General features: G+C 40.2%; 1 pseudogene; it reads right to left on the bottom strand.

The window, feature by feature from the left end:
* Positions 1–11,559: 11,559 nt before the first annotated feature.
* LOC136746533 (uncharacterized) lies at positions 11,560–12,602 on the bottom strand (annotated as a pseudogene).
* Positions 12,603–13,290: the final 688 nt, after the last annotated feature.

Below are 13,290 nucleotides of genomic sequence, written 5' to 3' on the forward strand. Positions count from 1 at the left end.
ATCTGTAGTCAGATGAGATCTGCCCAGGAGACCAGCCGGATAGAAGATTTCCCTCCCGAAACCTGCCGGTTTATCTGGGCTAACGCTACGCACGTTTGCCTCACGAACACGCAGAAAGATGTCTCCTGGATGGCTGTGAGTCGGTGTCTCCCCACCCGAGTGTTCATGCACAGAAGGGGCATAGCTCCTTATGACACCTGCCCCTATAAGGGTTGCTTGGGGAAGGAGACGGAGGCTCACATCTTTAGTGAGTGCCCCTCCGCCCACAGGGTCTGGCTCCTGTTTTCTCCGTTCCTCCACAGGTTTGCCGTTCCTGCGCGGGCGACCGCCCAGCAGATCCTATACGGTCCAGCCAAGGGAATTTCTACATCTACCTTGAGGTGCTGGTGGCGTGTCGTCTGCGCAGTGAAGCAGGCACTGTGGGAGGGACGGAACATCTGTTTGTTCAATAAGCAGGAGCTGGACCCGATCGTCATCGCGCGGAGGGGCATGGTGTTTGTAAAAGACTACGTCAATCTGGAGGTCCATCAGAGGGGCAAGGAGGAAGCCTTTAAGAACTGGCGCATACAAGATCTGGGGGAGCTCAGGATCCCATGATGGGACCCACCTCCGGGGACGGTCAGTTCCCCCTGCTGGAGCCCGAGTCCAAGATCTTTTAAAGATCTTTTAAAGATTTTAAGAATGATTGTTTTTAAAAGAAGATTTTAAATAATTAATCTTAATTGTTTTTAAAGATTTAGTTGTTTTTAAATCACAATTGTTTAGGGTTTTTGGTAGAGTTTTGTTATATTTTGTTGTCAGATACATTGACCGTTTTGGGTTTAATTTAAAATGCATTGGACCTTTTTTGTTTGTTTTTTATTTTTTCCTTTTTAATTGTTTTTTAATTTGTTCAATGCATTTTCAGTTATTTTCAATGTATCTGACTCTTTTGTTGGTGTGCAATTTTTTGCTTTTATCACGTTTTGTTTATTTGATTTGAGCACGTTTATTTTAAAGTTAATTGTTTTAGTTTGGTTAAAAATCACAAGATTTTAAAAATTTTAAGTGATTTTAAGGATTGGTATTTTAACGATTTTAATCATAAGTATTAAATATTGAATTGTTTTTATTTCATGCAATGTAAAATACTTCAACCCAATAAACAGTATTTTAGAAACACCGTTTTCAAGCCCCTATGTGAGAAGCGCCCCGAGCAGCCTATAGAGAGAGATGCGTGAAGTTTAGAAATACTGTACTGTCCGAAATTGGGTACAAAATGCATAAATCAAAATCCACATTCAATCCGTGGTGAGTGCGAAACACCCCCCTTATATAGGGTATAGGCTGAATATACATCATTCTAGTGAGTACGAGTGAGTTGTAATATATAGCTCTGGAAAAAATTGAGACCACTTTAACATTGATTTCTGATCTAGTGGTCTCTTAATATTTTCCAGAGCTGTATATATATACACACAAATAACTAGGTAGAGTTCGGGGGAAGGGGGGCCATAAGGCACCAGGGGACCAGAATGTGTTAATCCAGCTCTGGTTACTGTCCTGTGACAAGGCACAAATACTCATAAAAAGGTACAGACATTTGATCTTAAGTAATTCTAGTTTGGGTTTTCAAGCTTGTGTGAAAAGATGGTGCTACTTTTGCATGCTGGAGAAGGGATTTCACATCATCTTGTCCTATGGAAATTAAGTTGATTCCATAATGAGAAACAGTGGTGAGATCCTTGGGTCAATCTACTAGCAACCTAATGAGCAAGGAGGATGAACGGCCTACTTTCATTTGTAACTTTTCTTATTTTCTTATGTCTGGACAGCACTATCTCCTGGTTTGGTTATTATTATTATTATTATTATTATTATTATTATTATTATTATTATTATTATTATTATTTCTTGGCAGACGCCCTTATCCAGGGCGACTTACAACATAAGTGCAAAACAAAGTGCACAAATATAGTTAAGTACAAGGCATCAATCATTACAACTTCAATTTAACTAAAACATAGTAATTCAAAATACTTTTTACAAATTCCAATTTACAATTTACACAAGTACAGTAAGTGAGGTCCTACATCCTGGACGGTGAAAGCTAAGTGCTGTCAAGATGTAGGGTCACAGTCAAGGGCTATGGGAAAGGGAGCAAGGAGGAAAACAATCAAAAGCCCAAGGAGCATAATAAAACTGTGAAGTGCTATCTAGCAAGGATAAAAGGACTAATATTAGAAGTACTGTCGGAAAAGATGCGTTCTGAGTAAGCGCCGGAATGAGGTCAAGGACTCTGCCGTTTTGACTTCGGTGGGCAGGTCGTTCCACCATTCCACCTCTGAGGAAGGAGAGTGGAGAGGAGGTAGAGTTAGTCTTCTGGCACTGGAGGAGCGCAGTGGTCTGGAGGGGATGTATGGAGAGACGAGTGTCTGAAGGTAGCTTGGTGCAGTGTGGTCGAGACAGCAGTAGGTGAGGGTCAATGTCTTGAACTGAATGCGTGCCGATATCGGAAGCCAGTGGAGGGAACGGAGCAGTGGAGTAGCGTGTGCGAATCGTGGCAGAGAGAATACCAAACGAGCCGCAGAGTTCTGGATGAGCTGGAGCGGTGGGTAGTAAATGCAGGCAGGCCGACCAGGAGGTAGTTGCAGTAGTCCAGGCGGGAGAGGACCAGTGACTGGACGAGCAGCTGAGTCGAGTAGTCGGTGAGGAAGGGACGGATCCGGCGTATGTTGCTCAGTGGTGTGTGGTGGGTGTAAGAGAGCGCAGGATCGAGGGTGACTGCTAGATTTTTAGTGGAAGAAGAAGGAGAGAGTGTGGTGGATTCCAAGGGGATCAAGATGGGGGAGGTCAGCAGAAGGTGAGGAAGAGTGGGGGAAAAACAGGAGATCCGATTTTGAGAGGTTGAGCTTGAGGTGGTGCGAGTGCATCCAGGCGGAAATAGCAGACAAGCAGGAAGAGATGCGAGAGGGTATGAGAAGATCGGAAGAGGGAAAAGACAGGAAGATCTGGGCATCTGGGCAGGAGAAACCATGGGATGCCATTATTTAATGCAGATCTATCCATTTATTATAAAACCATGAAGGGCAACTGCAGTCCAGGATATGTTTTACACTACCAATTCATATTTGATTAATTAAACTAATTATTTGGACAATCAGTCAAATCAGTTGCTATTTCCATGTGTTAATTAGTTGCTAATAAACAGATTGAATCCAGTCTTCAAGGGCAGGAGTTATCCTTCACTATTATAAAATGCAAACATTAAGAGGTTTTTATAGAGCTTGTAATAATGATGCAACAAACTCTTCTTCTAAGACTCTTAAGTTGTGGAGTTTAATGTATTGTATTATCTGTATTGGCTGGCACCTTTAATTCTTCCTCAGCTTCCTGTACCTACTTATGCAGGTTTTTCCGTATTTCATAAATTTTGTAAGTAGCAAGTTGGCATTCGCTCATTAAAGCAGGAATTGAGTGAGTCCCCCACTGCCCCCACCCGCCCTTAAAGGATCACTAAACCTTCAGCTGCAGAGCAAACAGTTTGGTCTGTTTTGCATGCTATCTGTAACTGCCAAGGTACCCTTCCAAGCCAAAGGTTGCTCAATAATGTCAACAGAATCCCTGGAGCATTGCTCTGTATCGAATGATTTATTTATAATTCATTTATATTCAGGCACATTCCTGTACAGTAATAGGCTATTTTATGCTAATTTAACTGCTGAGCATGAGGGGAAACTTAATTGCATCAAGTACACAAATAAAACGGGGGGGAAATATCAGGTTTGTTTAACATCGATTCCAAAGTGTTTATCTTTTTAGCCTAATAATCATACATTATTTATTCTCTTAAAGGTAGGGTGTGCAATCTTTTCCAGAAGCATTTTTTGTTATACTGGTTGTAAGTCTCTTCACATCCTGATAGCAATCAATACTTTAAGTGGTCTATCCCTTCTGTGGAAGGGACAGGACTAAAAAATGATCGACCAATCATTGCATTCGGTACCGAATATAATGATAGGATGTCCTTCCTGTCTGTCAATCTATATTTGCATACCGCACAACTTGTTCGCACAGACAATCACATGTCATCAGCGCGGGAACCTTGACGCTGTGCAGAGCGAGCGCGAGAATGGAAGGCGAGCTGCAGCTACCTTATGCTCCTTCTTTCTTTTTTTCATAAACATAAGAACCGTAAATAAGTTGTTTAACCTGCGAATAAGACATGAGGTAATCTGAAACCGTTTTGATCGATTCCACCAACATGTCTCTCTTCCTGGCGCTTAGACTCTGCTCTGTGTGTGCGCATGTGTGATAGAGGGGGCGTGGCTTTGGAGACACCTCTGAAGCGAGGGTGGGCTCTATGCTTTCAAAACAAGCTTGCTAACGGCTAGCCTCTCTGGATTACACACCCTAGCTTTAATATGCTCATGTTTTCTCAGATGAAGCCATTTCTGGCCTATAGTGCCACTAATGCATTATTTAATGAGTGTTGTCAGTAAGAGTTTCACAATTTAAAATCTCAGGTCAAGTTCATCCCACATTGTAATGGGGTTGAGGTTCAAGTTAAGGTGTATTCTCTTCAATACTTATTCTTTTGTGAAATAAATAATATATGCTAAGTCAGGCTTTGTGTTGAAAGACATTATCATAGTGTAATGGGGCTCATTCTGTATAATGAGCACGTTACAAGTGAGTAACCCATCAGTAAAATCAGTACAGTTTTGAGCCTCCCATGTCGGGAGACCCCGTATTTTGGCATAGTGGACTTAACACTCTAATGGGTGGAGCCGTTCCATTGATTGCGGAGAGGAGCACCAATGATGCAAGGTTCTAATCCTAAGCAGGGAGCTCCAACAGCACCGGCTACAATAGGATGGGATGTTTTTTTACATATTTCCCAAATCATTATTGTTTAGCGCAGATTGTTTCTCCATGTTTTCCTTTATGCTGGCCTTAAACTTTCAGACAATCAGCCTTCTTTTAGTTTTCCTATTTCTAAATTTGGTAATACTGTATAACATCAAGTTCTTCTGTATCTGTTGAGTGTTAAGTGTAAACCATTAAGATAAACACTGACTTTCTTTGTATTTTCCTACACAGAATACTTTTTCCTAATCATACAATCATTAGGTTTTATCTATGTCCTTTGACACATGGTAATTCACTATACTTTTAATTAAAAACGTTGCATGGGTGTAAGTGAGGTAAAATGCCAGTAAAACTCATTGACTTTTATGTTCATAGGTGTTATTTGAGAAAGCTATTAGTTCTGTATCGTGTTATGTCAAGTTCCATTACTGCCGTGAGTAATTCCTATGCCATTCTCATAATTGTTTGCCAAAACTCAGACTGAATATTCTAACTTAATCTGGCAGGCAGGACACAGAGCTACCTTCTTCACAATTTACTAGATCCTTTACCCACATACTCAGATTTGGACCAGGTTTTAGGATTTACAGCAAGATCATTACATTTATTGCATCTGATCATAAAGTTTGACTGTTATTTGCATTATTATCAAATATCTTAGTACACAAATATTAAAAGTAACTCATTGCTGCTTGCTTCGTCCATGTAATACTCATCAATTACATTTTCTGAAAGTTCCGAAAAATTTGAAAAACGGTGGTCATATTTTCAATTTTCCCTTTTTTTTAAATTGAAAAATTTGAATTTTGGATAAACATTCATATTTTAATTTTTCAATTTTCTGTAAAAAAATGGAAAATTCAGTATTTATCGTGCAATTTATATTTTTCAATGTTTTCACTTCTACTGAAATAATAAGAAACGGAACAGTGGCTGAAGCATGATGAATCTGTCTATCTGAGAAATTAAAGGCTCAGAAACAGGGTACCATAGCGGAGAGGGAGGACACAGCAGTCTGACTGCAAATGGGACATTACTTTACTAAAGATGCAACATTATAATAATAATAATAATAATAATAATAATAATAATAATAATAATAATAATAATAATAATAATAATAATTCTGATGTTAAATGTTGTGCATGTGTAAGCACAGGATTTTACTTCCTCTTTTGTGAAAAATGACAGGCCTGGCTGATTATGGGGAATTAATCAGAATAATGTTTGAGAATTGGGAGTACATGTGATGTACAAGTCATTCAAATAAAATTCATACTCCTCGCAATAATAATATGAATTATCATTGTCACATTATTATTATTATTATTATTATTATTATTATTATTATTAAGTTGCATGTTTAGTAATGTCATGTCCCATTTGCAGCAAGTCTGCAGCATATTCCCCTGCTGCTGTAGTATTTCAATTTTTTTCAATTTTCTAAACTTTCAGAAAATTAAATTCATACTTGTCTCAAAATTATTTGTTTTCTCTGGTAAAATATTTTGCATGCGTTTCCATAGCTAGACCATCTTCTGATTTTTACTTGTTCTCATCAGACTGTCTTGGCATTTGTTTTCCAGTGTATGAGAGGATTTCAACCTTATTGCATATCTGTTGCAACTTGACCTTCACTCACAGAGCACGTAGTCTGTCCTTGCAGAAAATTAATATGTATTGGTCACAGGTTATGCTTTTCAAGTTGTAGCTTAAAGCACTGTTCTACTGAATCCTTAGTTGTGCATTTAAACAGACATTGTGTGCCTGTGAACTCCCTGGCAGGCTCAGTGCATTTAAGCCCTCTTGCTGCATCCAGCAGCCACTTAACTGGTATGTGCAGATGAGCTAGTGTACAAGACACACAAGTATGTTCCTTCATAAATTTGTACTAAGTGAGGTATTCCTTGCTGCTGGTTTCATGCAGGCATATTGGCATATACTGTGTCATTTTTTTACTCCCACATTTTGTGTTTAGATTATTGAACCAAAACCTTTTTTACAAACAAAATACACACACATATTCACATACACGTTTACATCAATGAATTCCTTCATTCATTAAGTAAAATGTTATTTATTTATATCTCTCCATTGTCCTACAACTATTATTATTATTATTATTATTATTATTATTATTATTATTATTATTATTATTATTATTATTATTATTTCTTGGCATATGCCCTTATCCAGGGCGACTTACAATATAAGTCCAAACATAGTGCAAAAATACAGTTAAGTACAAGGCATCAATCATTACAAATTCAATTAACTAAAACATAGCAATTCAAAATAATACATTTTACAAATTCCAATTTACAATTTACACAAGTACAGTAAGTGAGGTCCTACATCCTGGACGGTGAAAGCTAAGTGCTGCCAAGATGTAGGGTCACAGTCAAGGGCTACAGGAAAGGGAGCAAGGAGGAAAACAATCAAGAACGCAAGAAGCATAATAAAACTGTGAAGTGCTATATAGCAGGGATAAAAGGACTAATATTACAAGTACTGTCAGAAAAGATGCGTCCTCAGTAAGCGCCGGAATGAGGTCAAGGACTCTGCCGTTTTGACTTCAGTGGGCAGGTCGTTCCACCATTTAGGGGCCAGGGATGAGAAGGAGCGAGCACTGGAGAAAGGAGAGTGGAAAGGAGGCAGAGTTAGTCGTCTGGCACTACAAATACAAATACAACTACAAATAGCAGTCTCCAGTCTATGTGCAGAATTTATCTATCTACCTATATACAGTGGGGGAAAAAAGTATTTGATCCCCTGCTGATTTTGTACGTTTGCCCACTGACAAAGAAATGATCAGTCTATAATTTTAATGGTAGGTGTATTTTAACAGCGAGAGACAGACTAACAACAAAAAAATCCAGAAAAATGCATTTCAAAAAAATTATAAATTGATTTGCATGTTAATGAGGGAAATAAGTATTTGACCCCTTCGACTTAGTACTTGGTGGCAAAACGCTTGTTGGCAATCACAGAGGTCAGACGTTTCTTGTAGTTGGCCACCAGGTTTGCACACATCTCAGGAGGGATTTTGTCCCACTCCTCTTTGCAGATCCTCTCCAAGTCATTAAGGTTTCGAGGCTGAAGAACCTTCAGCTCCCTCCACAGATTTTCTATGGGATTAAGGTCTGAAGACTGGCTAGGCCAATCCAGGACCTTAATGTGCTTCTTCTTGAGCCACTCCTTTGTTGCCTTGGCTGTGTGTTTTGGATCATTGTCATGCTGGAATACCCATCCACGACCCATTTTCAATGCCCTGGCTGAGGGAAGGAGGTTCTCACCCAAGATTTGATGGTACATGGCCCCGTCCATTGTCCCTTTGATGCGGTGCAGTTGTCCTGTCCCCTTAGCAGAAAAACACCCCCAAAGCATAATGTTTCCACCTCCATGTTTGACGGTGGGGATGGTGTTCTTGGGGTCATTCCTCCTCCTCCAAAAACAGCAAGTTGAGTTGATGCCAAAGAGCTCGATTTTGGTCTCATCTGACCACAACACTTTCACCCAGTTCTCCTCTGAATCATTCAGATGTTCATTGGCAAACTTCAGACGGGCCTGTACATGTGCTTTCTTGAGCAGGGGGACCTTGCGGGCGCTGCAGGATTTCAGTCCTTCACGGCATAGTGTGTTACCAATTGTTTTCTTGGTGACTATGGTCCCAGCTGCCTTGAGATCATTAACAAGATCCTCCCGTGTAGTTCTGGGCTGTTTCCTCATCGTTCTCATGATCATTGAAACTCCACGAGGTGAGATCTTGCATGGAGCCCCAGACCGAGGGAGACTGACAATTATTTTGTGTTTCTTCCATTTGCGAATAATCGCACCAACTGTTGTCACCTTCTCACCAAGCTGCTTGGCGATGGTCTTGTAGCCCATTCCAGCCTTGTGTAGGTCTACAATCTTGTCCCTGATATCCTTGGACAGCTCTTTGGTCTTGGCCATGGTGGAGAGTTTGGAATCTGATTGATTGATTGCTTCTGTGGACAGGTGTCTTTTATACAGGTAACGAGTGGAGATTAGGAGCACTCCCTTAAGAGAGTGCTCCTAATCTCAGCTCGTTACCTGTATAAAAGACACCTGGGAGCCAGAAACCTTGCTGATTGATAGGGGATCAAATACTTATTTCCCTCATTAACATGCAAATCAATTTATAACTTTTTTGAAATGCGTTTTTCTGGATTTTTTTGTTGTTATTCTGTCTCTCACTGTTAAAATACACCTACCATTAACATTAAAGACTGATCATTTCTTTGTCAGTGGGCAAACGTACAAAATCAGCAGGGGATCAAATAATTTTTTCTCTCACTGTATGTATGTATGTATGAATGTATGATAGAGCTCTGAAGACAGGTTTAAATCTCTTCATCTATCATGATCACTACATTACCCCCAGCTGTCAGCTGCAGTCTTTGTGCATGGCTCATTTACGATCACAAATGAGTACCCTTCATTAAGGTGAAAAAAAAAACTTTACATGATTACTGTTGTGGGCTTCCTCCAATGGTTAACACTGTTACTGTTGCGAATCTGTCCTATCTATACCTAACATCAAGAGCTCAGAAGCCAGGGGTGTATCACTTGATGGCATTGCATTACAAGCACACAAATGATGGCACTGTAGCGTAAGGTACACTTATAAATTTCAGTTAAAGAAGTGAATTTAAGTATCACCTTATCAAGAATCCTAGAATCTTGTAGAATTCAATTTCTGCAATAATTGGAAGCAGACACTAATTCCAAAGATATACATTCTCAAATGTATTAAAAACAAAGATAAAATGCAGCACTACAATAAGGGAAAAAAAGGGAAAAACTAATTAAAATTCACTCAAGATCAACAAATCAAAGACAAATCACTCAGAACATGGAATCGTATATGATAACACACAAATCGTTACACAAAATTACACACACATTGACTACAATACCGGTTAGTAAGACGAAGGTGAGTCTCTCATTAGTATTGTTAGTCGGACATCAAAATAACTATGCAGGTTAGTATTTATGTCAAATAACTTCTCGTTATATATATCAGTCTCATTTACGTTTGGGTGCCAAGAAAGATTCTATAATTTCTTGTTACCACAATTCTCCCTAATTGATTACTGTTCAATGATTAAGGATAGGCAGGGCCACCTATAATCTAGTGTCTATTAACGTGTGTCAATTTCAGACTAAACAGTTAAACAGGAATGAGAAGAAATTTCTCTGCTTTGACAGATTTTATTTCTAAAACTGTCAAACAAAACAGTTTAATGCAGCACTCATTTATATTTAAGAAAATACTACATTATATTACACATTCTAAAGTTTATGACTCACAGAATAACATTTCTAATTGATTTCTCAAATGTCAGGAATAATAAACTCCAAACTGTTAAACTTATCTGAACTTTGTCACAGAGAGGCCTCTCTGCCTTCGGGCTCAGATAACAGCACACGGCACGAGGTTCCACGGGGTGGAGCGAGGTCCGTGTGGTTTGGAACAAAGGCAGTCCGGTTCGGCTTTGTCCAATAACTTCCTAAGTCGATGCTCCTGGAAGTTGGGGTTTCGCGAAAGTAGAGTCTTTTCCAAACAGATTTTCCACTTGTTTGAAGGCTCCAAGGTTGTGCACAGGAATGTCTTGCAAGCAGGGTTTTCCACCGTAGTTACTTGAAGACAAAGTCTTTGAGGAAAGCAGGCCCCTGTTTGTTTCCAAGGGTCAAGTTTCTTAAGACTCAATAGCTTTTTAAATGACTGAACACTTCTGTATTACAGTTGACAGTCAATTGTCCAGCTGTAGTAACTCCACTGATCAGATGGGTACAGGCAGGCAGGTGCAGGTTCTAAAGTTCTTTACTTAATAAAGTTCTTTAAATAATTCTTCATATGGCTCAATCTCCTTAGTTGGTTTCCGGTTCCGGTTCTGGCAACGGCGCTACAGAGTTGTGGCAGCGAGTTACTGGTTCAGGTGAGAGAGGGAGAGAAAGTGCTGTGTGTTGCCTTTTATGCCTTCAGATCATAGGTGATTGGTTCTTGAGTTTGCGAGGTTGGATTTGTGCCAGCCCCCAGTCTCCTAATGGAGGAGGCTCGATTCATCAATCAATCAATTTTTCAATCAATTTTTATTTGTATAGCGCCATTCACAGGGTAGCCACAGAGCGCTTTACTGACTGGTAAACATACAACAAACGTACAGCAAAATTAAATAATACATAAATGCAATAAAATAAAATATAGACCTGTAAACATTTTACATGATCTAGAATAAAGTAAGTGAACATTTAAGTAAATAAACTATTTAGGCACGGAGGAGAGAAAAACAAAAAAACTCCTATGGATATTGTAGGAGAAAATGAATCTCTGGGGATCCACGGCTTAGGGCCTAGGCCTAATGGTTGCCTCCCCTCTAGGCAGTATGGTTATTACAGCATCAAGGAGATCAGAAAGTTCTTTATCGGTGCTGCTGGCTGTGCTCTTCCCTCTGGAGGAAGGCCTCTCGCTGGCCATCAGGGGTGGGGGGGTTGGACCATCAACAGACTTTGAGTTGCGATGGCTCGTCAGACCTTGGGTATGGATGCCCTGTTGGCCCTCTGTGGTGAGGTGCCTCTGGGGTGGGTTGTGCCTCATCAGACTTCCATGGTGGGGGACGAGGTGCCTCATTGGACCCTCAGAGGGGGCTGTTGCTGGAAGACAAGAAGGCAGTCATGCTCAGATACTGGTCATGCAGTGCAGGACATTTCCAAAGACAGTTGTGCAATTGCATGTCCATGGCACACCGGTGGCACTATGGGCTAGAAAAACAGAGACTAAACAGATGAGTCTTCAGACATGATTTAAAGGCTAAGACAGAGGGGGCATCTCTTACATTGGCTGGAAGAACATTCCACAGGTTCGGGGCCCTATAACTGGATGCTCTACCACCTGCGGTTTTCTTGTGTATTTTAGGGAGCACTATGTAACTGGCTTCCTGTGGTCTCAATGGCCGACCTGGAGTTCATTCGATAAGGAGATATTTTAAGTAGGGAGGTGCCAGTCCCTTAAGTGCTTTCAATGTTAATAAGAGAACTTCAAAGTCTATCCTGTAGCGCACGGGCAGCCAGTGAAGAGAAGCCAATACTGTGTTCTGTGATGTGATGTGTTCATGTTTTTTTGTTTTAGTTAGAATTCTTGCAGCAGCATTTTGGACTAACTGAAGTGCTGTGTTTGTGCTGCCTGACAGAATGGCATTACAGTAATCCAATCTAGATGTAACAAATGTGTGTATCAATTTCTCAGTGTCCTGTAACGAGAAGAATTGTCTTAGTCTAGCAATGTTTCTAAGCTGGAGGAAGGAAGATCTCGACACATTCTGAATGTGTGATTCAAAGGATAGATTATGATTACAGATGACACCCAGGTTTCGTGCCATCTCCTTAGGGGAGAAATTAAAGTTATCATTACTCAGTTTTGTTAGTGCATGATGAACAGTTTGATTTTTGTCTCCTAAAATTAGGACTTCTGTTTTGTCAGAATTAAGCATAAGAACATGTTTTGTCATACATGTTTTAATCTCAGACAGACAGCAAATTAGTTTTTCTAGGTCTATGGTATTGTTAGGATTTACTGACAGATATAATTGTGTGTCATCTGCGTAACTGTGAAAGTTAATATTATGTCGTCGAATGATATCACCTAAAGGGAGCATGTACAATGAAACAAGTATAGGTCCAAGGACTGAGCCCTGTGGGACTCCGTACTTAACCTCAGTTAAATTCATGCCTGATGCCAATCCATGCCAACTTTTGGAAATGCCGGTTTGCCTGTGTTTGTAGCTCTGTTTCGGGATTTCGGCTCGCTTCAAAGGGTTTTATTACCTCCAGGCCCTATTCCCCAGACGTTTTCAGAGCAGGGATTCCAAGCCATTTGGCCCATTCTAGGTGAGCCGACTCCCTAAACTGTCACTTTGACGTAGAACAGTTCATGGGCCGATGAGCTCAGGAATTCTGGTAACTTTGGGGGAGAAGTCTTCTTTAGATCAGAGCTCCAGCTTTAGAATGCTCTTATCACAATACACCCCCCCCCCCCCTTAACGCTACAGCACCTTGAGGTTTATTTTAACATTTGTTTTCCTTACTGAGGCAGACAAATGTGAAACATACGGGGGAAAAGAAAGAAGGCAAGGTCCATTGTTGTGTTCAATTAGATAACAGGACACCCACAAGACAGGAATGATTTCTGGGGTGACAGGCTCCACCCCATAGAGAGCATGGAATCCAGGTTTAGTGATATTGTCTCTTTCTTTTGACCTCTAAGTTTTTTTAAAAGCTTGGTTGTGACATTGTGATCAGCATTTTAATAATAGCCGCAGGAGGGAATGCAAAATTCCAACAATCACACCTTATCTCTGACCTCACAATGAAGGGCTATCAAACTCTGCAATCAGAGCTTGTTCTGACCACATTGTA

The sequence above is a fragment of the Amia ocellicauda genome, chromosome 3 (assembly GCF_036373705.1).
Source record: "Amia ocellicauda isolate fAmiCal2 chromosome 3, fAmiCal2.hap1, whole genome shotgun sequence".
In the NCBI taxonomy this organism is placed as follows: Eukaryota; Metazoa; Chordata; class Actinopteri; order Amiiformes; family Amiidae; genus Amia; species Amia ocellicauda.